This window comes from Rhodnius prolixus, unplaced genomic scaffold, assembly GCF_049639745.1.
Source record: "Rhodnius prolixus isolate KJV_2025 unplaced genomic scaffold, Rpr scaffold_3, whole genome shotgun sequence".
Classification (NCBI taxonomy): Eukaryota; Metazoa; Arthropoda; class Insecta; order Hemiptera; family Reduviidae; genus Rhodnius; species Rhodnius prolixus.
The window spans coordinates 50,906,098-50,931,669 of record NW_027411603.1 but is presented as its reverse complement, the minus strand read 5'-3'; the positions used below and the strand labels follow the sequence as shown (position 1 = coordinate 50,931,669).

Sequence of the window (25,572 nt, the reverse complement as noted above, 5' to 3'; positions counted from 1 at the left end):
ATAAAGGAAGTAGTGTAAAAAAAAAAGAAAGCTTTTCGACTTTAACATACTGTCAATGTGTAGGTAGGTGTGATTTATAGCCTTGGCAGGTATTTTGCTTCTTACTGCTGGCATTACTCTCTCTCTCTCTCTCCCTGAGCGGAAGTGAGGCGGTACAGGTCGGAAGTCACATGCACGTACCTTTTAGGGATCTAGAAGGATCACCGCTTTCCCAACTAGACGCCTAGATGGACTTTGCCCGTGGATGTAATGGCGTATTCTGTGTGACTACTGAATTTCAGGTTCTTCTCTGTGCATACCACAAAGGGTGGAGAACCAGAGTACCAAACCAGGACCAATATCCCTATCCTCGCTAAAATCACTTTCAAATCCATGTTACCATTACCAAAAAGAAGTATTTATGAGGAATTCACGTTTTTAAGTTAAATGCTTATACTCAGAATTTGTAAAATGCCAATTCAGGCGAGCTTTTACGTCTAACTATCAATTAGGTGTCGTGGACGGAGGCGACTAGCAAACATACCTTACTATAAATTTCTCATATTAACCATTAAATAAAATGCAGAAGGCCAGGGGAATCGAACCCACTAAACCAACAATACATCTTAGCTTTGCGGGTCTAGCCTATAACCACCTACTTTACTATAAATTTCTCATATTAACCATTAAATAAAATCCAAGGCCTAGACCAGGGGAATCGAACCCACTAAACCAACAATACATCTTAGCTTTGCGGGTCTAGCCTATAACCGCCTGACATACTTTACTGTTAAATATCTCATATTAACCATTAAATAAAATCCAAGGCCTAGACCAGGGGAATCGAACCCACTAAACCAACAATACATCTTAGATTAGCGGGTCTAACCTATAACCGCCTAACATACTTTACTGTTAAATATCTCATATTAACCATTAAATAAAATCCAAGGCCTAGACCAGGGGAATCGAACCCACTAAACCAACAATACATCTTAGCTTAGCGGGTCTAACCTATAACCGCCTAACATACTTTACTGTTAAATATCTCATATTAACCATTAAATAAAATCCAATACCTACACCGGGGGAATCGAACCCACTAAACCAAAAATACATCTCAGCTTTGCGGGTCTAGCCTATAACTGCTTAGCTACCGTGGCGCCTTGTAAAAGCCACTTTTTTTAAGCTTAATAAAGAATCTGATTGTAACTTAGGATTAAAATAATCCCACAACTGGGAGTCCCACTTTTCAGGAAATGGTTTTAAAGGATTTCCTTTAAACTTTGTATTACTCTTTTTTGGATTAAAACTTTTATTTAAAAAATTTTGACTGAAAAAATAGGGAGGCTCTTCTTTTTTTCACAGGCTCGAATACATCCTTTTACGAAGTGTAAGGGAAGTAGAAAGGGGAAAAAAGGGATTTTTAGAAGCCCACCTAATTTTTGTAAATTTTAGTGCGTGAAGTGGGTGTGGGCATGGAAACCGGTTTTAGTTAAAGACGAAGTAACATACAGAAGGGATATTACAGACAGAGGACAAGTGGGTCCATCTATACTTCCTGCCCTAAACTAGAACAGCACCGGTTACTATCTCCTTACATTACTTATAACTTTAGGGTTACCATTTCCCAAAACTACTAAAGATTTTACAATAGTGAGGACTGGGGACTTCCTGGCCCAAGAGTGGTTAGTATTGCCCCCGGAAATAGCAGGTACAAGAGACAATGACAGAGAGAGAAACTTACTTCCACTTCCCGTACGTACGGAACAGATACACAGTAAAGCCTAAAAACAGTCCTTGACTGTTCCGGAGACTCTTTACTAGCTAATGGGAATTAGACAAGGGGGCCCCACTTTCTATTCCTCCATGCCTCCATAACTGCAAGGAGATGCTGCTCAAAGGGATGTTCCAACCATTTAAAGGGACAACCTGCTCCAAAAAAAAAAAAGGACATTACGTAGAAAAGAACTGTACTGCTGGCTAATACCTTAAAGACACGCGATTCTCGCCAGCCATTTTGTTCTGCAAGTTTTTACTGTTGTCTGGATACCCTCCTCAGTATATACTTTGCGAGGCAAAAAAGCTCTTCCGCTGGCAAGTCTACGTCACTTCCTCTTACTACCACTCTTAATGCTTTTACTTGTACGTTTTTCCAAACTAGGAATTTTTACATTATATTTCATTTATCTTTCTTCAAAGTGCCGTAAAACGAATTTCCCAAGAAAATTCTTGGAATTGAAAAGTATAATACCAGAATATTAAGGAGGCATGTTCACTATAGTTCGGTATCAAAGCCAATGGACCAATGGACCCAGGATCATTCTAGCCCCAAACTTATTTTTAATCTAAAGAACAAAATTATATTCCCTAAAAATGAAAATGTTCTCTCGGATGAAACGGCTTTGCAGGCATCGTCAGGGAAAATAGATTGTAAACAGGTTCTTGGAATCTTTTTACAGTTATTATTAAATACTTCTGTCAGTGAAAGATATTAGGTAAATACGGACCAAATCTAAAGGCCTGCACTTTGCGGGTCTAGCCTATAACCGCCTGACATACTTTACTATAAATTCCATTTAGTAACCATTAAATAAAATCCAAGGCCCTAGACTAGGGGAATAGAACCCACTAAACCAACAATACATCTTAGTTTTGCGGGTCTAGCCTATAACCGCCTAACTTACTTTACCATAAATTTCTCATATTAACAATTGAATAAAATCCAAGGCCTAGACCGGGGGGGAATCGAACCCACTAAACCAACAATACATCTTAGCTTTGCGGGTCTAGCCTATAACCGCCTAACTTACTTTACCATAAATTTTTCATATTAACAATTGAATAAAATCCAAGGCCTAGACCGGGGGAATCGAACCCACTAAACCAACAATACATCTTAGCATTGCGGGTCTTGCCTATAACCGCCTAACTTACTTTACCATAAATTTTTCATATTAACAATTGAATAAAATCCAAGGCTCTATACTAGGGGAATCGAACCCACTAAACCAACAATACATCTTAGCATTGCGGGACTAGCCTATAACCGCCTAACTTACTTTACCATAAATTTCTCATATTAACAATTGAATAAAATCCAAGGCCTATACCGGGGGAATCGAACCCACTAAACCAACAATACATCTTAGCTTTGCGGGTCTAGCCTATAACCGCCTAACTTACTTTACCATAAATTTCTCATATTAACTATTAAATAGAATCCAAGGCCTAGAGACAGGGAATCGAACCCACTAAACCAACAATACATCTTAGCTTTGCGGGACTAGCCTATAACCGCCTAACTTACTTTACCATAAATTTCTCATATTAACCATTACATAAAATCCAAGGCCCTAGACCGGGGGAATCGAACCCACTAAACCAACAATACATCTTAGCTTTGCGGGTCTAGCCCAAACTTTTAACTTATAACATTCCTACGCAATTAATTAAACTAATGCTTTCAAAATTAACTGAACTGAAAATTATTAAATGTTAAGTGTGAAACAAGACAGTGGCTGGTGGCGCCTCAGAACTGTACCGGAAAGCGAGAAGTGAAGAAATAAATTTCAATATTTCGGAGAAGGGTTGATTCAGAATTAGGCTCTAAACTGCAGGATTTTGTATCAAAATACATAAACTGGTAGATTTGTAATTTTATCCGATCTCAAAACAGTAGATCAACACCAATGTAGAATAAAAGGGCTAGAATTAGACAATTCAGGAACGAAACGTTCTGAAACCTTGTACGTTGCTTGTGACGAAACAGCATTAAAGCTTAACTTGGTTCTTGTAAGTTAGAAAACCCAAGAGCGGTCGGCCGAAAGGTACTCTAAGCCAGGGCACCTTAAGGGAAATAAGGAGTTCAAACTGGGCTGCCAAACTAAGTTGTAGTCAGGCAACTTATCGAAGCGTGTATCGATTAAACTTCTACTAACTAAAGCCGAACTTTAACGGAACTCAACTTATACTGATATGAAATGGAGGGCTTCCTTCATCCTCCCCTTACTTTTACCCGGAACTCTGTTAGTTTGATAAGAGGTTAATTACAGCTCTCAAATATTAAGAAATCAAATAAATTTCTTGTACGCCATCAAAAAACAAAAAAGGTACAGAATTTTTTTAAAAAAAATAAAAAGTGTGCATATTAAAGGTGAACTTGTGACCCCGAACGAGAAGGGCGTGTTCAACCAAAAGGGTAAATGTTCAAGGGCGGTTTTTGTTCGTTGCAAATGAATTCAGCAATAAATACAGGATACTGGAAATCTTCAAAATGAGCAACATCTTAAAAGTAGTACCAACTCTGAAAAAAAGAGCACCACTACCTGTTTCCTTCAAACAGCACAGGAAATGATCACACTTTCCGATTTTCCGAAAACCAAGAGATTCCCAAAATCAGAAACTAACACACACACAAAAAAAGGAAAGTGCTAGAAATGATTTACATTTCAAAGAGGGAAAATAGCCTAAATTTTAAAACAGATACTTACAATCTAAAATAACATGTACGGCCAACTTACTACAAAACACATAAAAAAAAAAAATAAACCTTTTATTTTGGCAATTGGCAACACTGAACTCTGTTCACAAACCAAACATTTGAAACCTACCACACTCAGTTCATACACAGACAGGGTAGGAGGCACTCTAACCTTACATGTACGAGAGTCGTTTGAAAAGTCCGTGCAAAGTCAGAGAGATAGCACCACTGGCGCGTATCGAGGTTATGTTTAGTTAGTAGCATCTCTTGGAAGAACACACACCAAGTTTCAGCCAGATCGGTCTATTTCTTTGTGTTTGGCATTCGTTTGAATCGAGGAAGTCGAGTGATTTTCAATAAATGGACGAAAAAGAATTTCGTGTGTTGATTAAACACTACTTTATGAAAGGCAAAACGCCTCAGGAGACTAAAGAGAAGTTTGATAAACATTATGGTGACTCTGCACCTTCGATTAGAACAGTTTATAAGTGGTTTCCAAATTATCGGAGTGGCCATATGGGCCCAAGTGACGCTGAACGTTCTGGACGCCCTGTTGAGGTTACTACTCCAGAAATCATTGATAAAATCCATGATATGGTGATGGATGACAGAAGAGTGAAGGTGCGTGAGATTGCTAGTGCTGTGGGCATCTCGAATGAACGGGTACATAATATTTTGCATCAACATTTGGACATGACAAAGCTATCCGCAAGATGGGTGCCGCGATTGCTCACGCTTGACCAAAAAACGAAATCGTGTGAAGTGTTGCAAGGACGGTTTGCAGCTGTTCCAGAAGAATCCGCAGGACTTTAAGCGTCGTTTCGTCACTGTGGATGAAACATGGATACATCATTACACTCCTGAGACCAAAGAACAATCTAAACAATGGGTTACCAAGGGGGAATCTGCGCCAAAAAAAAGGCGAAGACCGTTCCTTCGGCCGGAAAGATTATGGCGACTGTCTTTTGGGATTCGCAAGGAATAATTCTCATCGACTATCTGGAAATGGGTAAAACTATTACAGGTGCATATTATTCATCGTTATTGGACCGTTTGAAAACCGAGCTGCAAGAAAAACGCCCACGATTGGCCCACAAAAAAAAGTCCTTTTCCATCACGACAACGCACCAGCTCACACCTCAGCAGTTGTGGTCGCAAAATTAATGGAAATAGGGTTCCAACTCGTTTCACATCCCCCCCTATTCTCCAGACATGGCTCCCTCGGACTACTATTTGTTCCCCAATATGAAGAAATGGCTGGCGGGAAAAAGATTTTATTCAAACGAGGAGGTGATTGCAGAAACGAATGGCTATTTTTCAGACTTGGACAAATCCTATTATTCGGAAGGGATCAACAAACTAGAGCAGCGTTGGACGAAGTGTATAAGCCTAAAAGGAGACTATGTTGAAAAATAAAAAAGGTTTACCCCAAAAAATTAAGTAGTTTTTATTTTTGCACGGACTTTTCAAACGACCCTCGTATGTAACTATGTATATATAAACAAAAAATTGTTCCACAACCCTGAAGATGACCTAGTAGCTTCTAGATAGATTAATACAATTTTTGACAAAAAATTGGCAGTAATCTTGCTTTCTATTAGATTCCCAAACTAAAATTTGGAAACACCAAAAACCATGAAGAATACACTACAATGTGAAATGAAAGCTAAAACCATCTAACATTCTCTCACTGAAATTTGGTACAAACCTTTGCGATTAACCACTAAGAAAACAGCGGAAAACTATTTAGAAATACACCACTGAAAAAAAGGAAAAACCTAATTTTTCCTAATCAAATGTAAAATATTTTTTTCCTATTTTCTGAAACAATAAATTGGGCAAAAACCATTACTAAACTATAACAGCCATATAGATAATTCAGTTTGGTGTACAGAGATTTCAGTTTCAACCAAGTCTCTGGATTCGAACTATACTAGTTGTCAGATAGAGAAGGGAGGTTACAGGTTGTGTAGGTTGTGTTATTCAAAATGTTAATGAATCGTGTAATGTTTTAGAATTGCAAAGCTGGAGTCATATATTATACAGGGAGCTACTAGCTAATTTCAGTTGCTAGCACTGGAATTAATACCAAGTTCATTTTTGTGAAGGGAAATAATTGCTGAATTAAATATCGATGGAACATGTAATTCTAATCACTTAATAAATAATGTGTGAATAGATAAAATATTAAATAGTAAAGAGCATGAAATATGCTATAAATATTCTAGGCATTTTTTTGCTTGCTATACTGTTTTGGTGAGGTTTGCTAAGGCTCTGTCTATGGTGGTTTGGTAGAGAATGACTTTAAAAGAACGTATCCCAAAGTTGAGGTCCAATATTTTCCCAATACTGGAGACAAATTTCAAAGACAGATACAATGAACACATCAACTAGCATTAGATTGGATTAGATTGTATTAAATGGGCGGTTCCACCAGAAAGGGGAAGGAACGCAGGCAATCCAAAATGCCCATTGTTCCCCGCCCACCCCTCATCTCATGAGAGACACCGAGGCTTCAAGACCAACAGATCCGGCTGAAAATTGCCGGATGCCAATACAATAAACTAATAAAATAGTAACAGGACACTAGGTAGCATGGGGACTCAATCGCCCAGTGCACTGGAATAAACCTAGGAAGTTCGTTAAGATTACCAGATGCTACAATCTCCGGTAGGGAGACGTTTGACCTTCCGAAGACGAGAAATCTAGTTTTAGAATAAACGGGACACACCTCCACAAAGTGCCGCACAGTCTAATTGGACTCACCACACCCGGCGGCGCAAAATTGGCGAGACTGGGTAAGGCCGCATTTGAAAATATGATACGCTAAATTTGCAAGTCCGCTCAACCAACCTGAACCAACTGGCGAATCCGGGACCTGCTAAAGCCAACTATAGCCGTTTTTGACAGGCCAAGAATTTCCTTTCCTGAGTCAGCTAGGGATCTCCACCGTGTTTCCGGTGTTCCTACAAAATCCACTGCTCCACCTCTGTTCTACAACGTCGATAGGATACAAGGGATAATGAGCTGAGAAGTCATTGTTATCAACGCAGCTCCTTCCTTTGCTGTTTCATCAGCAAGTTCGTTACCCGGAATCCCGGAATGACCAGGAGTCCAAGCAGCAGTATTCAAAGCTCCTAACAAATTAAGAGCAACGTGGCAAGAATTGACCGAAATTTGGTTCTTACTAGGTGAGGCTAGAAACTAGCATTAATACAACAACAAAAGAGACTCAACCAACTTCAAACAACCATAGAGGCACCAACAGGTCAGTATTAACAAAACAACACAGTGATGCTGCTATATAAAGGAAGGAAACGAATACTTATGGATATCTTAGAAAGAATGGAAATACAGAATCACGAAGCCACTCCAATAAACATGAACGAACAAATTAACTTGAACTCGAATGAGCTTTTTTAAACACATTCTGTACTAAACACCACAGACAAAGCTGAGCAAATCTCACCAAAACAGCATGAATATAACGATCATGTTCTCTGCTATTTACAAAATTTTCTGTTCCAATATTCGATTTAATTACATATTATTTATTAAGTGATTAGAAACACATGTTGATCCATACTTAAACTAAGTATAATTATTTACCAGTAAAATGAATTTTGCCTGGCATAAAATAAAACTCCCCATTCTAAAAAAATCTTTACCAAAGCGCACAAAACTTAGGTTTTTGAACACTTAGGATTTCTCTCCCACTAACACACACACACGGCGAGGGGCGTGGAGCGGAGAGTTCTCAGAATGGCCAATTTTACGGTGAATAATCTATTACGCAAATTTAGCAAGGCACTACGTTCTGTCCGCAGTAGTAAGAGAAAAGTAATGATGGTGACGTCGCCTGATTTGGAAATCAGCTGTTCAAAGTTAAAGACTAAATCTAATAAGTAAGAACCAACTTTTCACTCGCTCTAGAAGTGGCAAAGATGGACTTGGAAAAACTTGTTACTTTGCTGCCGCCATTAGGTCGGGTTCAGCAAAAAAGAAAAGGAAAGGAAACCGGAACTCTACATAAATAAAGAAAAGAAGAATTAAGATGAAAAGAAAAAAAAAAATTACCACCATCCGGCGGGAGAAGAGGGGGAAGGAAATGGGACCACACCCATTTTTGCTTCAATATTCAGGTGGCGTGACCCCAAAGGCAAACTTACTGCCTGCTTACTTAGCCCCCCCTACTTAGACAATAGTGAAGTTTCAACTTGAAAATTCCCTGTGTACCCGCTAAACATGTTCGAATACTTACTAAGACTTTTCTATTCCCGCCATTTACGTAATTGGCCAAAATGTCTTGAGAAAACTGGAGAATTTGTGCAAAAGAAAAAAAAAATCCGTTAAAAAAAAAGCACAAAATGTATTCAAAAGAAAGACGCCACGATAGCCGAGCGGTTAAGAGGCTAGACCCGCAAAGCTAAGATGTATTGTTGGTTTAGTGGGTTCGATTCCCCTGGTCTAGGCCTTGGATTTTATTTAATGGTTAATATGAGAAATTTATAGTAAAGTATGTTAGGGGGTTATAGGCTAGACCCGCAAAGCTAAGATGTATTGTTGGTTTAGTGGGTTCGACTCCCCTGGTCTAGGCCTTGGATTTTATTTAATGGTTAATATGAGAAATTTATAGTAAAGTATGTTAGGCGGTTATAGGCTAGACCGCAAAGCTAAGATGTATTGTTGGTTTAGTTGGTTCGATCCTACTCTCTAAGCCTTGGATTTTATTTAATGTGTTTAATATGAGAAATTTACATAAAAATGTTTGCTAGTCGCCTCTGACCACTGTATCTAATCTGGTGGTTGGACGTTAAGCCCAGCCTGAAAAAATAGGAGTTACTTTACTTTTATTCATCACTAAAATATCACTTCCATTTTTTTCTGACTTTCTTCAGCTTTTGAATTTTATTGGACCGGATTAGATAGTCTAGGGTGAACTTGTGAACAGTTTACCAAAAAAATGAACAACAATAAAAGTTTAAATCGAGAACAACAAGCAATGTAAGACCCTAGGAGGGTGTATCATATTCAAACCTGCCCTTTACCCAAGGAAGGAACATCTAAAAGAGAAGTAGATAAGAACAGCAACAAAAGAAAACAAAATCAACACACCAGTTGTAATGAACTGAAAACTTCCCTCTCGCTTTGTTAGGCGCAGCTTTGGCCCCCATCTTGCATTTTTATAACGCGGAAATTGAATGAGGATGCTGAGAGGGTGACAGAATAAACACAGAGATATCCCTTTTATAGAGATGAACACCCCTTCCGGGAGTGGAACATTAAAGAAAAAAAAAATAACAACCAACACTACGTAACCAGTGACAGATGAAGACTCCTTAAAAGAAGACTTCCGGGGCTGAAATAATGGTTGTGGTCATCATCACTAGTAGCCCCACTATTGGCCTTTAGTGAGCCTTTTGCCCAATTCAAAAGTTTCCGGCTGTCTTCCAGTTTTAGGATGGTTTTGCTAGCATCTTCATTCACTCCGTCAGATCCCTTCACATCCTCCGCTTGGGGCCGGGTAAGAACAGTCCCAAGGTATCCCCTGCCTGTCGTAAGAGGCGACTAATAGGGGACGCCGTATGGAATACCATCTTCACCTGGAATGGTGTAGTAAGTCCAAGCTGACACCAGGAGGGTGAGGAGAAACCGTAAGCCACGTTATGCATGACTGGGCCAGTGTGACCATTCTAGGCCTTTAAGTAGGAGACATAGTCTCTCTATGAAATGGTACCACAGGATCATGAGCCACAGCCCGCTGGAGTTCTGTCTCCAGGCTCACCAGAGTTGAGGATAGGTTTCGTGGTGGTCGAGGTATTGCAATGATGATGGCAGAGTCCCTATGATCTACTGCGTGGGAGGAGGATGGTTTTGGTTAGCCTTCGGGAATAGTTACGCCACCTTCTAAGTCTCCACAAGAACATGATCCCTTCACATCGTGGAAATACATCGATGTTGTGTGTATCTTGAGAGCTCATCAATGGGCGAAACAGGTTTGAAAGAAGAATACCATAACAATTACTACTCCAAATCTTATGTGAAGATAATGGCAAGAAAGAAAACTTATGGAAGAAGACTGGACAAACTACTCCAAGGTACAAATACCACGGATCAGCTGAGTCTCTCTCTCTCTCTGAAAAGACTGAATCAACGGAGTCAGGCTCAAGACTCCGCAAAGGAGGAAGTGGGGCTTGCCAAGCCATCATTGCGGATCTCCCAGCCGTATAACACGTGTAAGACCTGCAATTTATTTCCTGTTAATCAGGAATCTAAGGTTTCCTTAGAGACCTGTCCAAAGCAGAGAGTCTGCAGCCAGAAACATACTCCCAGGTGCCATCGCATCTCTGCCGTTCAACGCTTTTCCAAAGATTTCAGAGGATTGCTTGTATTAACCTTCTTTTTTTAAATCAATTTCTTAAATGATCCTTGACAGTTATCACGATTATCCTCAAATAGCTAACATGCTATCACTCACTCAAACCACATCGTTTCATCACTCTTCTAGGCCGCCTTGTTCATCCTAATGTTCTTAAAATGCAGCAGGAACAGGGAGAATGTTACGATAGTAAACCTTCTGACCAATATTCCGCCACCAATAACCCTTGGGGAATACTTTCAAGAAGTGAAGCACTTTCCTCTTAGCATAACGTCCTTTGAAAAAAAAAAACAGGATTTCACCGGATGCGTCTGCTCCACACTCTACGCTATCATTTCCGTTCTAATCAATATCGGTATTCTTTAATCTTTCGTCCTCTGTACGATACGTTAAGAAAACAGAGAGAGAAAAAAAACGATCGCTTGATTTATATTTACACTTAATGTTGAAACTGTAAATGCGTGTAAAACAAATTGCGTGAGTATAATTACAGTTATCGTGCGCCCGAGAATCTATAGTGTTATCTACCCGCCAAGCTAGCCACTATCTTAACTTTATTATTATTATCATTATTTTTCACGATAATTTTAACTGACTTCCGCTTTAACTATTTGGTCTATTTATGGGTAAAAAGATGACGTGATTTTTTTGGGCATTCTTGGGCACACTATTTAGTAAGTGAAGGGTAACCGCACCAGATAAATGCCAAACTTTCTGTTTGTGGTGAATCTGTTTGCGGTTGATAAGTGCAGTTACAACTGTTAATGAACTCCTAGGTAACAAACATGTTCGTGCCTGTCTCACCCCTGAGCCGTCAGTATCACTGAAGAAGTGACTAGGAAGTGACTAGGTTCTTCTACATCCTACAGGATATTCATGCTTCTTAAAATCTTAAATTAGATTAAGCTTAAAAGTGGGAATAAGAGGAGAAGAAATCCTAACCTGTACAAATTGTTTAATACAATCGGATCCATGTTCCTTGAGGAATGTCTGCAGCGTAGCCATACCTTGAGCAGTGAGCAGTCTATATCCATTGTTTGCGGTCACCGAGAAGTACATTACTATCCGGAGGAGATTACACTGAGATGAACATCACCAAAACTAACACTGGTTAATGGTTAGCCGTTTTAATAATAAATTTTCCAGGAATTAAACCTACACCAAAAAACTACAATAATTAAAATAAATAAAAAAAAAAAACAACAGGCTAACACCAGGTTTTGAACCTACAATCCCGAGTAAAAATATTTATCAAATTCCAGAATTCAGTGATTAATCAGTGAACCCCCCTCTGCTATGTGTCTACCACAGAAGCCCGCCTTCATGCACAAATCATCAAGGTACAACTTATTTACCCACGGGAAGCAGCATCACTAGATCTTTGTCTGCCAGTGCCATACTGATCATGCGCTCTCTCTATTGCACTACCGGGAAACTCTACGCTGCCTCCCGCCACCCGCGCGTAACTACTCCCGCGCCTTTTTTTCCCGCTCTCATTTTCTGTCTCTCACTCTCTCCCACGCTCTTTCTCAGCGCTAACCGTCCCTCCACAACCCTTTTTCTTGATGAAATAAAAATTCTTAACATCCTTTCATGCATCTTAATAAATGTTTTTTAACTCACCACAGTCCCTGAGAAGGATGTTCCTCCCTCATTATTGCATTCCAAATGAGCGGCAAAAAAAGAAAAAGGAATGACAGGGAAATAGAAAAATATATACATATAGTTGGAGGAAAACAATCAACAAGTTGACCTATTTTCCTGCAGGAACCTGCATTCCCTAGAATGCATACGATCTACCTGATGCACAATTTCCAGCCAAATTAAAACTTACTGGAGAGTCTCAGCATCCCCGCAATTAAATCTATGAACTTAGTAAGTCACACTAACCATATCATGTGGTTTCAGTCAAATCAGACATCCATGGTATCTCTTATAAGAGAGGAAAATGCGGGAAAGTAAATTGGTTTTCTCTTTAAGCGCGTCAACATCTGAGATTCTTGGCCCCCGGTGCTTGGCTTCGGGTACACTGCCGGCCTCCGAACAGTGTTCTCTCGTTACAACACTTTCCATCACCGGAAAGTGAGCTGTAAAGAGGCTCCTAGAAAGAGAAAATCTTAGGGGCAAGATAACCTGTGATCTTCGCGTTGGAATCTAGTAATCACTTACTTACTCAAGGGCTATAAAGGTCCATGAAGGACCCGACCGAGCCTAGGCTGTCTCTTGCCGACGTTCTCCATCTCTGCTGACCAAGGGCTTCCAAATCGTCCGGCTCAACCATTCTAGTCGAGGCCTACCTTTTCCCACCAAGGTGTCCATATAGAGCTTTCCTGGGGGACCTCTCGTCTCCTCCATTCCGGTGCAAATGTCCTAGCCATCGTAGTCTTACCAGACTTTATAGTGGCTACTATAACAGGCTCACCGAACAGTTCAACGACTTCTCGATTCGTCCTGATTTTATAGCCATCTTGCGTCCTTAAATTTCCGAAAATCCTTCTTAATACCTTTCGTTCCCACCTGCACTACACTTTGTTCGTCCACTTTGGTTAATACAGTCTTCGCTTTTAACTCAGTTGATTCCTGCCCTAAAGATCAATTTTACTAGTGAGATAGATGTGGTTTAAACTGCCATATTAGTTCAATTTTTTGTCTTATCTATTTATAATATTAACCAAAGTTAGAAATGTTGCTAAAATCACAAGTTTAAACAAAATGGACGAATTTTGAAAGTTTGAAGCTCCTGAAAATGCTTTTAGGCTCTACTCCAGCTTTTCAGCTGGTTCCACCTGATAAGCCGATAACGCCCCGCCAGGAAAACTAATCTTACACAGACCGAAGAGACGTTTCAACAGAGCTTAGCTCTTTATTATTCCAACTTTCTTAGCTAAGACCGGATGTTCCTTTGTTCTAGTATTGGACTGCCCGAAGGAGAATTTGGACCTTCTTCGGAAGTTCTTGCGTAAAGGAAAAGAAAAAAGTAATTTGGGCTCTCTAGAGCCTATAGATGGGAGGAAATTGGCCATCAGGAGTCATCAATCCCTTCCAATATCTGCCCTAAATATACTGATGATGGCCTCATTTGCTAAATTCTTTCACCGGTAGATGAAAAAGTGAAAAGATTCGAGGATTTCCATAATTCAGGATTTGGGCGAAAAGCCCACTTACAGTTTCTGCAGGACAACATTGTCCTTGGTTGCACCTTGCACAAGAGGCTAATAAGGAGAGAAAATTTAAGGACTGACACTAGCGCTCGTGTCCCAGGATCTTCGCGTGGGAATCGTGTGTACTAATCACTGAGCTGATCTCTTCCTTGATTAGTAGATTTCTGTACATGGAAACGAGAGTTTTGGTACACCACAGCTTCTTCTAGAGGACTAATTATTGAATATGCTGTAAATCTGATTAGTGCTACCCAGAATCCAAAATGTACCCACCAGTTTGTCGTAATTTCTTTAACCAAAAACTAATTGTCAATTACGACAATCAGCCCCTATGTACTGAAAATAGTTAGTTATACATGTCTTAAATTGCCAATTGATAGTTATTTATTAGACTTCTCTAATTTACATTCATCTCTGAAACCATAAATGTTCGAAATCAAACGAGAAAAAAATAGTAAAAGATTTCGTAATCGCATATTTTATTATTTAAATTAATTATTATTATTGACAGTGTTAATAATAGTGCGTATAAATAACAGAAGATATTATTAATAATAATTCAATAATGAACTCTATTAATGAGAAAATTATTCCAAATTATTAAATCAAGATGAATTTAAAAGGTTGTACACACCTTGCAGAGGTTACTAGATGACCATTTGAACTCAGAAGGTCAAAGGTTACAAGGGCATGATTAAATGTACTGGAATGTAACGCGAAACATTTAACAGCGACTATTCATTATTATTGGTGACTGAATCATAGCTTCAATAGGATGAAAAAATTAATGCCAGTTTCAGTCATTATAAACTTTATTATCCCGCGAGCTTTCGACCTAGGGTGACTAGGTCATCTTCAGGGCTGAGGAACATATTTACAGTGTGTTAACAATTATATTACCAATTAATTATATTACAATGAATATATATAATGTAATGAAAATTTACAAAAATATTTACCTAATTTACATTATACTGTTTTCACGTCATTAGAGGGTTGGTGTGTCTTCAGTCCTGTCTGTTCATGGACTGAATGTGATCGGTCTGTGTGTGATTGTGTTTGGTTGTAAGGAAATCAGTGTTGCCAATAGTCAGGTGTTTTTGCAGTACGTTGGCCGTATATGTTGTTTTAATTGTTGGTGTCAGTTTTCTGAAATTTAGACCGTTTTCTGTCTTTGATATGTATATATCATTTCCAGCACTTTCCTTTTTTTGTGTGTTGCATATACGGCCAACTTACTGCAAAAATACTTGACTATTGGCAACACTGACATCCTTACAAACCGATCACATTCAGTCCATGAACAGACAGGACAGAAGACATACCACAACCCGCTAAAGATGTAAAAAAAACAGTATATTGTAAATTAGCCCTGAAGATGGACCTAGTCCCTAGGTCGAAAGCTCGCGGGATAATAAAGTTTATAATGACTGAAACTGGTAATACATTTTTTCATCCTATTAACAACGACATAAATATAAGAATTGGTAATAACCAATAAAATCTAACTTTAGAAACAAGTTTAATTCTTTCATTAGTGGCTTTGTGAACAGGAAGTAAGGCGATAAAGTGGGCACTTACTTTTCACCGGAAATACATGCTCTCGAGATCCTTGGCTACTTTATTACTTACGTATTTTTTACTTTTACAAAATTTTTTGTTTTTAAATGTAGTACTAATTATTGTGCACTCCATAAAAAAATTATTTTAGGACACTTCTTCAGGGTTAGTTTGAGGTTAGATCTTCACCTTAAGGGGCCACTTCCAATGTAGAGCCCCCTAAAGCTGTTGTACTACTACAAAACAAGGAATTTGACCGGAAGCCGCTAACCTTCCTTTATTTCCATGATTTCCGGGAGATCTCCTCCCCGGATAGATAGCAGGGACTACTTTTTTTGAGAACTTTAGGGAAAGAAAGTCTTGTCTATGATTTGCACGATTTTTTTTTTAATTATTCATTAAAAAAGAATCAGATTCATTCACATTATACAGGATGCGATTCCTTGAAGCGTGAAATTAGAACTGATAAATGGAATAAGATAGTTTCTGACCTAATTACCATATCGACTGCATTATATATTGTATTCGACCTTATCTTTCATCTTTTTTTGTATAAAAAAAAAAAAAAATTAAGTACTAGGTTATTTAGTTTTGAAAAAACTGCAAACATGAAAATGTGAAGCAAATTACAAAGTTCCTCCGTTAGTTGATTGATTTTTGTGATTATTTCTTTTCTAATCAACACTGTTTCCACAGGGAGATTGGTACCACTGGCGAGCCCCTATTTTTACTTCGGTGGTACTACTTCATCGACCACCCGGATCTATTTAGCTTCTTGTAACTTATAGAATTCTATCATTTTTTTTTTAATGATTCCCCCCTTCCCCCAAAAACCGACTCCATCGATTTACTTTAAACTTGGTGAGCTAATTATCGATACAAAGATCTGGAACTTTTATTTGATACTATTTTCCAAGGTTTTCAAAAGAGAGAAAATGGATACCCTCTAATGTGTCCTATTTTGTGTAATAAACGTTCCTCAATCTGAACTACGTCATTACTCCATGGATTGTTCACTTTATCGGTGATTATATCGAAAATGGCTTGGTCGATTTTCCGCAAACTCGATAGATATATATATATATATATATATACAGTACAACCTCGATTAACCAGCCCTCGGTTAACCGGGATCATGTTGAGTCATCATAAGAACACCACCTGGATCGGCGCCGAAACAAAAGTTAATTTTCGGTGGCGACGGGGAAATTTTTTTGTCTTCCGATGTAACATAATTGTGGGCGCGGCAGCAACTCTTTTATACCTGATTTTCTTGAAGGGTCATCATGTATGTATGTATGTATGTAAAAACCCAAAATATGGTGCAATTAGTACTGAATTTCTTGGGATTTACCGAAAGACCATGGGATTTACGTGTCGTAAATAGTTGATTTTCAACTTCACGGTTATATGTAATATTTTTATGGATAATTACTGGCATTATTTTAATCTTCCCAGAGAGCAGCCTAATCACAAGCTAGTCTTCAGTGTTAATCAGTTCGTCCTACAGAAAACATCTTTCATTTGCCCCCCTTCGGTCGAATTTTTATTTCACTTACGCAATGGAATCCGTTAAGAAAACTGGTGCTAAACGTAAACGTATTTGTTTATCTATCGAAGATAAAATTCACATCGAAACAGTCATGTAATACTATGTATTCGGTTTAACCGGGATTTCAGTTTTCCGGGATGGGTATAGCCGGAGGTCAGCCCGGTTAATCCAGGTTGTACTGTATATTACAAACATACATACAAAACTTACACAACATTTCTGAATTATTAAAAAAAGGAAATTTAGCGGCACTAAACTTTAGGAAAGCTCGAGTTTAATTTTTTTATTTACTATTTTCAATTAATAGACTATTCTTTTTTTTTTCTTTTTTTAATTTTCAGATGAAAAATCAAATATTGAAAATCCGGCATCACAAAAATGAACTCCCGAGCACTTTGGAAAAAAGGAAAACCTAGCTTTTTTCCACCCGCAAAAGTCTAGACTCTTTATAACCGTCAGGATAACCTCACCTCCAGTGTGTGTACAGCTGCCGGTAGGTAACAGCCAGGGCGGAATCTAGCCGATTTTAACTGCCCCACTGGGAATTGTAAACGAAATGTTAGACCGCCCCGGGGGAATTGTAGTTGGGTAAGGAAGACGTATAAAATTTCAATTAACCTAAAACGGTATTTGTAAATAAAGTTTTATTGGTGGAAAAAAAGAGAAGGTTATTTTAGGTTGTACCAGCTGATCCAATTAATACAACAGCTGATACAATTAAATCAATTAAGTTTCCAGATTACTTCGCTTATCACAAATGAATTAACTAAATGTTTGTTTACTTCCCTCTTTAGTCTACCAATTGAAGTAATCGTACAGAAATCGTAGTTTTGTCATTTGGCTACCTCTGGATGAAGGAAAAGGATCAGAGGATTTAGGCACCAGAAAACTGAAGCAAGAGAACCCAATTACTGCTCTCCAAGACAGGTGTTCTGAGTAGGACTTAGTGAGAAATGGGTTACACTCCTTCCTCTGAGTGTAGAGGCTAAGAAGGGCGTAAGAGCCACACTGAGTTCTTCAAAAATTACTCCTATAATTGGGGGGGGGGGGTTATTCAATATTTTTTTTTACAGACAAACATATCTAGTGAAGGCGACTTTGCAGGGAATTTAAACTTTTGTGAGTGTTAGTTGGCAACCTTGTAAAAAGTGTCAAATCAGCTGTTCGATTTAATATTTACGTAAATATAATCTTTATGGAGTTACTTTCGATGGCGTAGCTGCTCGCTGTAAGTACCTAAAAAGAACAGTGTCTTGTGATCCGATTTTTCAACTTTCAGAAAGTGAGGATGAGCAAACTATACGTGGCAGTAGTTACACAAACCGGATGAGTTTTTACGCACAGGGTGGAAAAGAGTAAAAGTTGCCGCAAAAGCCTAATAGACTAGCACTGCTCCGGAAGTGTCCTAGGTACGATTTATTGTGATTTTTTTTTTTTTCAGAGGAGCGACAAGCCTATACTACTCAGACAGAACAAAGTGAAGCCCACGCTGATATCCGGAAATATCCTGGATGGCGGAGAAAAAGGCGTGCTTCTTCTTCCAAGACAATGCTCGTCCTCTTATAGCACAACTGACGTTGGAAACTATCGGCAAAGTGGGATGTGAGCTGCTACCTCATTTTCCTTAACAGTCATCACCTTGATACTTCGGATTAATAGCAGTTTGGTCCGCTGAAAGAAGCTCTGCAAGGCTTCAAGTTCAGCAGCAACGAAGAAGTAAAGAAAAAAGTACGAAACTGGCTTCGAGATCAAGTCAAAGAATTCTTCACTTAAGGAAAAAGGAGATAGAGAATAAGACAAGTCCTAGAGGAGGACAAAGTATTGATTTAATAAACCATCTTAGATGGCTCAGAGAATAGTCTATTTAATCATAGGATGACCCTCTTAGAAAGGGATTCTCGTCCTTAAGGCCTAAAAAAGGGACTCCTATAATAATAATCCGAATAGTTGATTCCCCTGGAAGATATATTTAAAATACCTAGACCCTACATTTCCCATATAAGTGGAAACATCCGTTATACGCAAAATTTACCGAGAAACAATGAAAAATACTTCCGGCAGATGGATTTCGCCTAGAACATTAGTTTCTGAAATGAAAATACTAGTAAAACGGAAAATTATTACATCATCGCCGACTTGGCGTTTTAGAGAAGGCTACGTACACATACATACCCAACATGTTATGGTATAGACCTAACAAATTTCAAATCTATTTCAAAATTTTGCCACTACCGTAATATCTACGTCAGTAAAAAGAAATCACTTATGTCGCACAAAAAAAATAATCTTTTACACTAAAAGATAATTTTTTTAAAAAAAATATAAAATTCACGTGCGCGCGCTAAAAAAAACGAAAGATTAGATTGTGTGAACCATACCAACATCACTTACACATTGATAATAGAGTCCCCAGTGGCGCAATTGGTTAGCGCACGGTACTTATAAGACAGTAAGAATGTGTGGTGAGCAATGCCGGGGTTGTGAGTTCGAGCCTCACCTGGGGAAAATTAGTTTTTATTTCACTGAGAAAAATAATTAATAGTTATCAAATAATTCTTAAGATATCTCATGATGAAGTTCTTTGATTGAAATTGGAATAGAAAATATATATATACGTATATATATTTATATATATTTATTTTTGAAATTTATCAATGTTTACGTCACATGAGCAATACGTAAACTTGATAATGAAAAACTATACTTCCCTCACTTGTACGAAAAATCACTTTTCTTAACAGATGTCTTTTTTTTTCGAGAACTCAAAATCTGCCACGATCATGATCTTATTACTTCCTGTCCAAAAATATTCCAAAGAGTGCCGATTTCCGGTTTTTCTACGGAATGTAGCGGAGTTTCTTGCCTTTTCTTTCTTGGCCATTACAACTCAAGAAGGGCTTGAACTTCCGAAATTTTCCAATTGAGGTTTCGAGACTGATTAACAAGGTTTTACAAGGTAGCGTTGTCGGCTGTACGCCCAAGTCCCGTTACAAAGGAGGGGACCTTTGGATTTAAAAGGGTTTACTCCCGAGAAGTTGGTACTTTAGACTTGTCACTACAATGTCCATTACTGGGCATTGTACGCTAAACTAACTTGATATCTTTAATGAGAATTAGTTTTGACGCTAAAATATTATATGTTACAAAATTGTAAAAGTTGGTTTAATCAAGAGAAACACTTGTCTGATCGATCAGTCAAAAACAGGATATTACGAAATTTAAAATGTACTAATTACAAATTTAAGGCAATAATACAAGCTTTAAGGCTTGATGAAGTGGAACTCAAACAAAGTCCTAAGTCCTTCTGCGAGCTTTCCGTCTGGAGTTTGGTTATTAGTTTCTCTACTTTCTAAAAACACTTTTCAGATCCTGGAAATCTCAAAATAGATATTTCCGGTGAAAATCTTGACGACTGTAACAATTTCCTTACAACAGGAAGTACCCCGAAAAAAAAGCCTCCTAGAGCGCAGCATAGTAGCGCCAAACAATAGACTAAACAACTAGCGACATCCTGCAAACACTTGGCGAACTATACGTACGATGCAAGCAGGCGAGCATTCAGATGGGTGGTCAAATATTGATGTAACGTGGAGATGAATGTAGTTAAGGGGATAGCCGCGTGATAGCGCTGGTGAGTGCTCTCCCATTCACCATCGCCTCCATAAAAAAAAAGGAAAAATCATGCGGGAATACCTTTTTTTGTCCAAAAAATGATTTTTTTGTTTGTTTATTTGCACGTAACGGAAGTCCTGGGACCTCAGACCTAAGGAACATATCTTTTCAAGTTTACAGATCAATTCAAAATGGTTTTTAGTGGCTCTGGTTCCAGAATTTTTGGGATGAATTTAAGAGATCTTTTAATGGAAATTCTCTTGGCAGGCTGGTGCACAGTTTTTTCTAGCTTTAAATCTAAGCAACTTTAAAAGCTGCGTGGAGAAGAATCTGAAGAAGATGATCCATCTTCTTGGACAGCCCAGGTTGTACTAAAAGCGCTAGCAGCATTTAAAATAACTTCATCTCTTTTTTCTTTTGGCATTGAAGTGAAATTTTGAACCGGTTTTCTGGCCCAACAATTGGGTGACTTCTCACTGAGGGTTAACGTATGGGCTGTTGATTGAAGCTGGCCAAGAATGGATCTTTCAATTAATCGATCAGTCCAGAATCTGTGCTTCCAGCTTATTAACCAACTGCACCATGCAATTCAAACCAACTCTTCTAACCAACAGCAAAAAACAAGAAAAACCCTGGATGGCCGTTCCAAGAATTAAAAACAGGGAAGGACTTACGACCTTCTTGAGAAGACCCCCCGAAGTTAGGTGATTGTGCAAGCTAATTTCAAGAGAAATCACTCATAAAGAAGCCCTTCAACAGTTGATTGATTTCATGAAATCAAATTTTTTTTGGTCATTACGTCACTTCCGACTTATTTACCTAGTTTCCTGTAGAAAGCATAGAACCAAAAAAGGGGAATGAGAAGTTCAAGATATCTGAAACTTCGTTTTAAATGTTCTGTAAACATGATCATGCACAGACACTATGAGCTTAAAGCGCTAATACCCTAAATTACGCTCCTATAAAGCTTACGGCAAATAAGTACTGAACATTGGGTAGTTTCCGGTAGTTTGTGCGAGACAAAAATTCAAGACAGTTTTCCGTGTATATATTCAAAAACTAACTGTAAATTCCTAACCAGAACACAAATAATCAGACTTCCGGCCAATCTTCTGCTGCAAGTCAACATCTGTCCATATTAACAGAAATATCATAAGGACTAGTTTATCCAATCAAGGCAGTTTGTGAAAAATGCATTAATAACAGACAAACACACACACAAAAATACGAACCTTACGACAGACAAACAACACTTTGATAACTGGGAAACTGCACCTACCTGCAACAGAGAGAAATAAAGTCAAATCAGTAAAATATGTAACTTCACGAAAAACAATATAAGAATACATTAACTTAAATTACAGTTGGCTCAACGTTGTTGATATTTATTTTATTTAAACAATATAAAGAAAAAGAAAAAAGATACAGAATTTATAATTTTTGACGAAAATTGGAAAAAACCGGAAGTGTGAATTGAACGAAAAGATTTGCGCAGTTTTTAGCGATTCATTCAAAAATAAATTGTAAGATCATACAAGTTCGCAAACTGCAGGTCTTGTCACACCAGATTTCTGGTTTCAATTGTACACTAGCACCGCTGATTATCACTGGGACAGCAATTAGAATCCGGAAGTAAGGACGACATGAATTTAAGCACCAATAATTTTAAGTATGATTGTTTTCTGAGGAAGATGAATGTACTTGTGCAACGGTCGACACTCCTTTGAAGAACTTACTTTGTAGTGGAACAGTCAGTCTGGTGTACTGAACAGTGGTGGGTTTTAGTGACATCGTTACGCGATCTCTCCCTCTTGCACCACACCCACGCATGTGACGTAAGATACATACAACATTCTTCTTCTCAGGACGGCGGTGTTTGAACTGGAAACCACCAGTTCAGCCAACTTCTGGTACTTTGACTAACTAACTTCATCATAAAGATCTGCCAATCGAAATAGTAGAAGAACCTTCCTCTAGTTTGACACGATATAAACTCTAAGGGCATCTTCAGACATTAGGGTTACCCTTTAATGACTGGTTTTTTCTGGAGTACAGCCTAACATACTTAACTGTAAATTTCTCATATTAACCATTAAATAAAATCCAAGGCCTAGACCAGGGGAATCGAACCCACTAAACCAACAATACATCTCAGCTTTGCGGGTCTAGCCTATAACCGCCTAACATACTTAACTGTAAATTTCTCATATTAACCATTAAATAAAATCCAAGGCCTAGACCAGGGGAATCGAACCCACTAAACCAACAATACATCTTAGCTTTGCGGGTCTAGCCTATAACCGCCTAACATACTTTACTATAAATTTCTCATATTAACCATTAAATAAAATCCAAGGCCCAGAGACCGGGGGAATCGAACCTACTAAACCAACAATACATCTTAGCTTTGCGAGTCTAGCCTATAACCGCCTAACATACTTAACTGTAAATTTCTCATATTAACCATTAAATAAAATCCAAGGCATAGACCAGGGGAATCGAACCCACTAAACCAACAATACATCTTAGCTTGGCGGGTCTAGCCTATAACCGCCTAACATACTTTACTATAAATTTCTCATATTAACCATTAAATAAAATCCAAGGCCCAGAGACCGGGGGAATCGAACCTACTAAACCAACAATACATCTTAGCTTTGCGAGTCTAGCCTATAACCGCCTAACATACTTAACTGTAAATTTCTCATATTAACCATTAAATAAAATCCAAGACCTAGACCAGGGGAATCGAACCCACTAAACCAACAATACATCTTAGCTTGGCGGGTCTAGCCTATAACCTCTCGGCTATCGTGGCGCCTAAAGTTCACATTATTTTTGTAATTTTGTTTTTAAAGCAAAAATAAGCTACAAGACAAAGATTTTTTTTTCCAAAATTGACGTACAAGCTTAAGAAAAATTCTCAAAATGGTCAAAAAGAACTGTCCGTTAAAGTGTCAATTCCCGCATCATGCATTGCGAGATTAACTTTAACTAAATGAAGAAAAAATGAAAAGTAAACGTAACTTATTTTCTTCTTTTAGTTATTGTGATTTCCAACATATGCACCTATTTGGCAAAAGTTTTATCTCCGGTTATGGTAATCTTACAATTGCAGTGCCACTTATATCGAGAAGCAAAGATGTTAATGTTTCCATCGACCACAAGATATGACTTTATCTGGAACCTTTTATTAACCAATTTAAAGGGGAATTGCAGCACAGACACCAAAGTAAACTATTGCTGTAGATTTGTGAACGTGTACAGCACGACCTTAATTGAAACCTTATCACCATGTAATGTGCAGCGTTTATGTTCACCGTAACTGTGACTGTGTATGTGCATAACTGATGTTATTGCACACAGATCTGCTGCTCCCACGGTTAGATAATTTTTACATTTTTATGAAGGTCACCCTTATTCTGACACTCGGTCTATCTGATGTTGACAGTTTCCACTTTAGTCCAATGTCTTTCTCTTCATTTTCTCTTCCAATAAGAAAGGTAGTGAGAAAAATAGATCTGGTATGAAATACTCACAAGACTTTTCTCCTGATTACATCAGTTCTATGCGATTTTATTACTATTTTATTGTCTTTTATTATTTTTGTAATATCTTCATTTTATTTTATTTTTTAGAATTATTTAGGGAATCAATTTGTACAGCTTCTGTCAATGGCTACTAACCTTACAAACTGATACAAAGTAAAGTAACGCCTATTATTTCAGGCGGGCTTTACGTCCCACTACCAATTAGGTGTCATGGACGGAGGCGACTAGCAAGCATACTTTACTGTAAATTTCTCATATTAACCATTAAATAAAATCCAAGGCCTAGACCAGAGGAATCGAACCCACTAAACCAACAATACATCTTAGCTTTGCGGGTCTAGCCTATAACCCACCTAACATACTTTACTATAAATTTCTCATATTAACCATTAAATAAAATGCAAGACCTAGACCAGGGGAATCGAACCCACTAAACCAACAATACATCTTAGCTTTGCGGGTCTAGCCTATAACCCACCTAACATACTTTACTGTAAATTTCTCATATTAACCATTAAATAAAATCCAAGGCCTAGACCAGAGGAATCGAACCCACTAAACCAACAATACATCTTAGCATTGCGGGTCTAGCCTATAACCCACCTAACATACTTTACTATAAATTTCTCATATTAACCATTAAATAAAATGCAAGACCTAGACCAGGGGAATCGAACCCACTAAACCAACAATACATCTTAGCTTTGCGGGTCTAGCCTATAACCCACCTAACATACTTTACTGTAAATTTCTCATATTAACCATTAAATAAAATCCAAGGCCTAGACCAGAGGAATCGAACCCACTAAACCAACAATACATCTTAGCTTTGCGGGTCTAGCCTACAACCCACCTAACATACTTTACTATAAATTTCTCATATTAACCATTAAATAAAATGCAAGACCTAGACCAGGGGAATCGAACCCACTAAACCAACAATCCATCTTAGCTTTGCGGGTCTAGCCTATAACCCACCTAACATACTTTACTATAAATTTCTCATATTAACCATTAAATAAAATCCAAGGCCTAGACCAGAGGAATCGAACCCACTAAACCAACAATACATCTTAGCTTTGCGGGTCTAGCCTATAACCCACCTAACATACTTTACTATAAATTTCTCATATTAACCATTAAATAAAATCCAAGGCCTAGACCAGAGGAATCGAACCCACTAAACCAACAATACATCTTAGCTTTGCGGGTCTAGCCTATAACCCACCTAACATACTTTACTATAAATTTCTCATATTAACCATTAAATAAAATGCAAGACCTAGACCAGGGGA

General features: G+C 38.2%; 2 protein-coding genes and 1 non-coding gene across 3 annotated transcripts in view; 1 reads left to right on the top strand and 2 right to left on the bottom strand.

Annotated features, from left to right (window-relative positions):
- The window catches only part of LOC141452273 (liprin-alpha-2-like), a 108,170-nt gene that overhangs the window by 30,479 nt on the left and 52,119 nt on the right, over positions 1-25,572 (bottom strand). The gene's annotated exons all lie outside the window — the stretch shown is intronic.
- Liprin-alpha (PTPRF interacting protein alpha) overlaps positions 1-25,572 on the bottom strand; it is a 213,017-nt gene that overhangs the window by 137,586 nt on the left and 49,859 nt on the right. The window lies entirely within an intron of this gene.
- On the top strand, positions 19,521-19,619 carry TRNAI-UAU (transfer RNA isoleucine (anticodon UAU)). Its single transcript has 2 exons — positions 19,521-19,558; positions 19,584-19,619. It is a non-coding gene; the product is annotated as a tRNA-Ile (tRNA).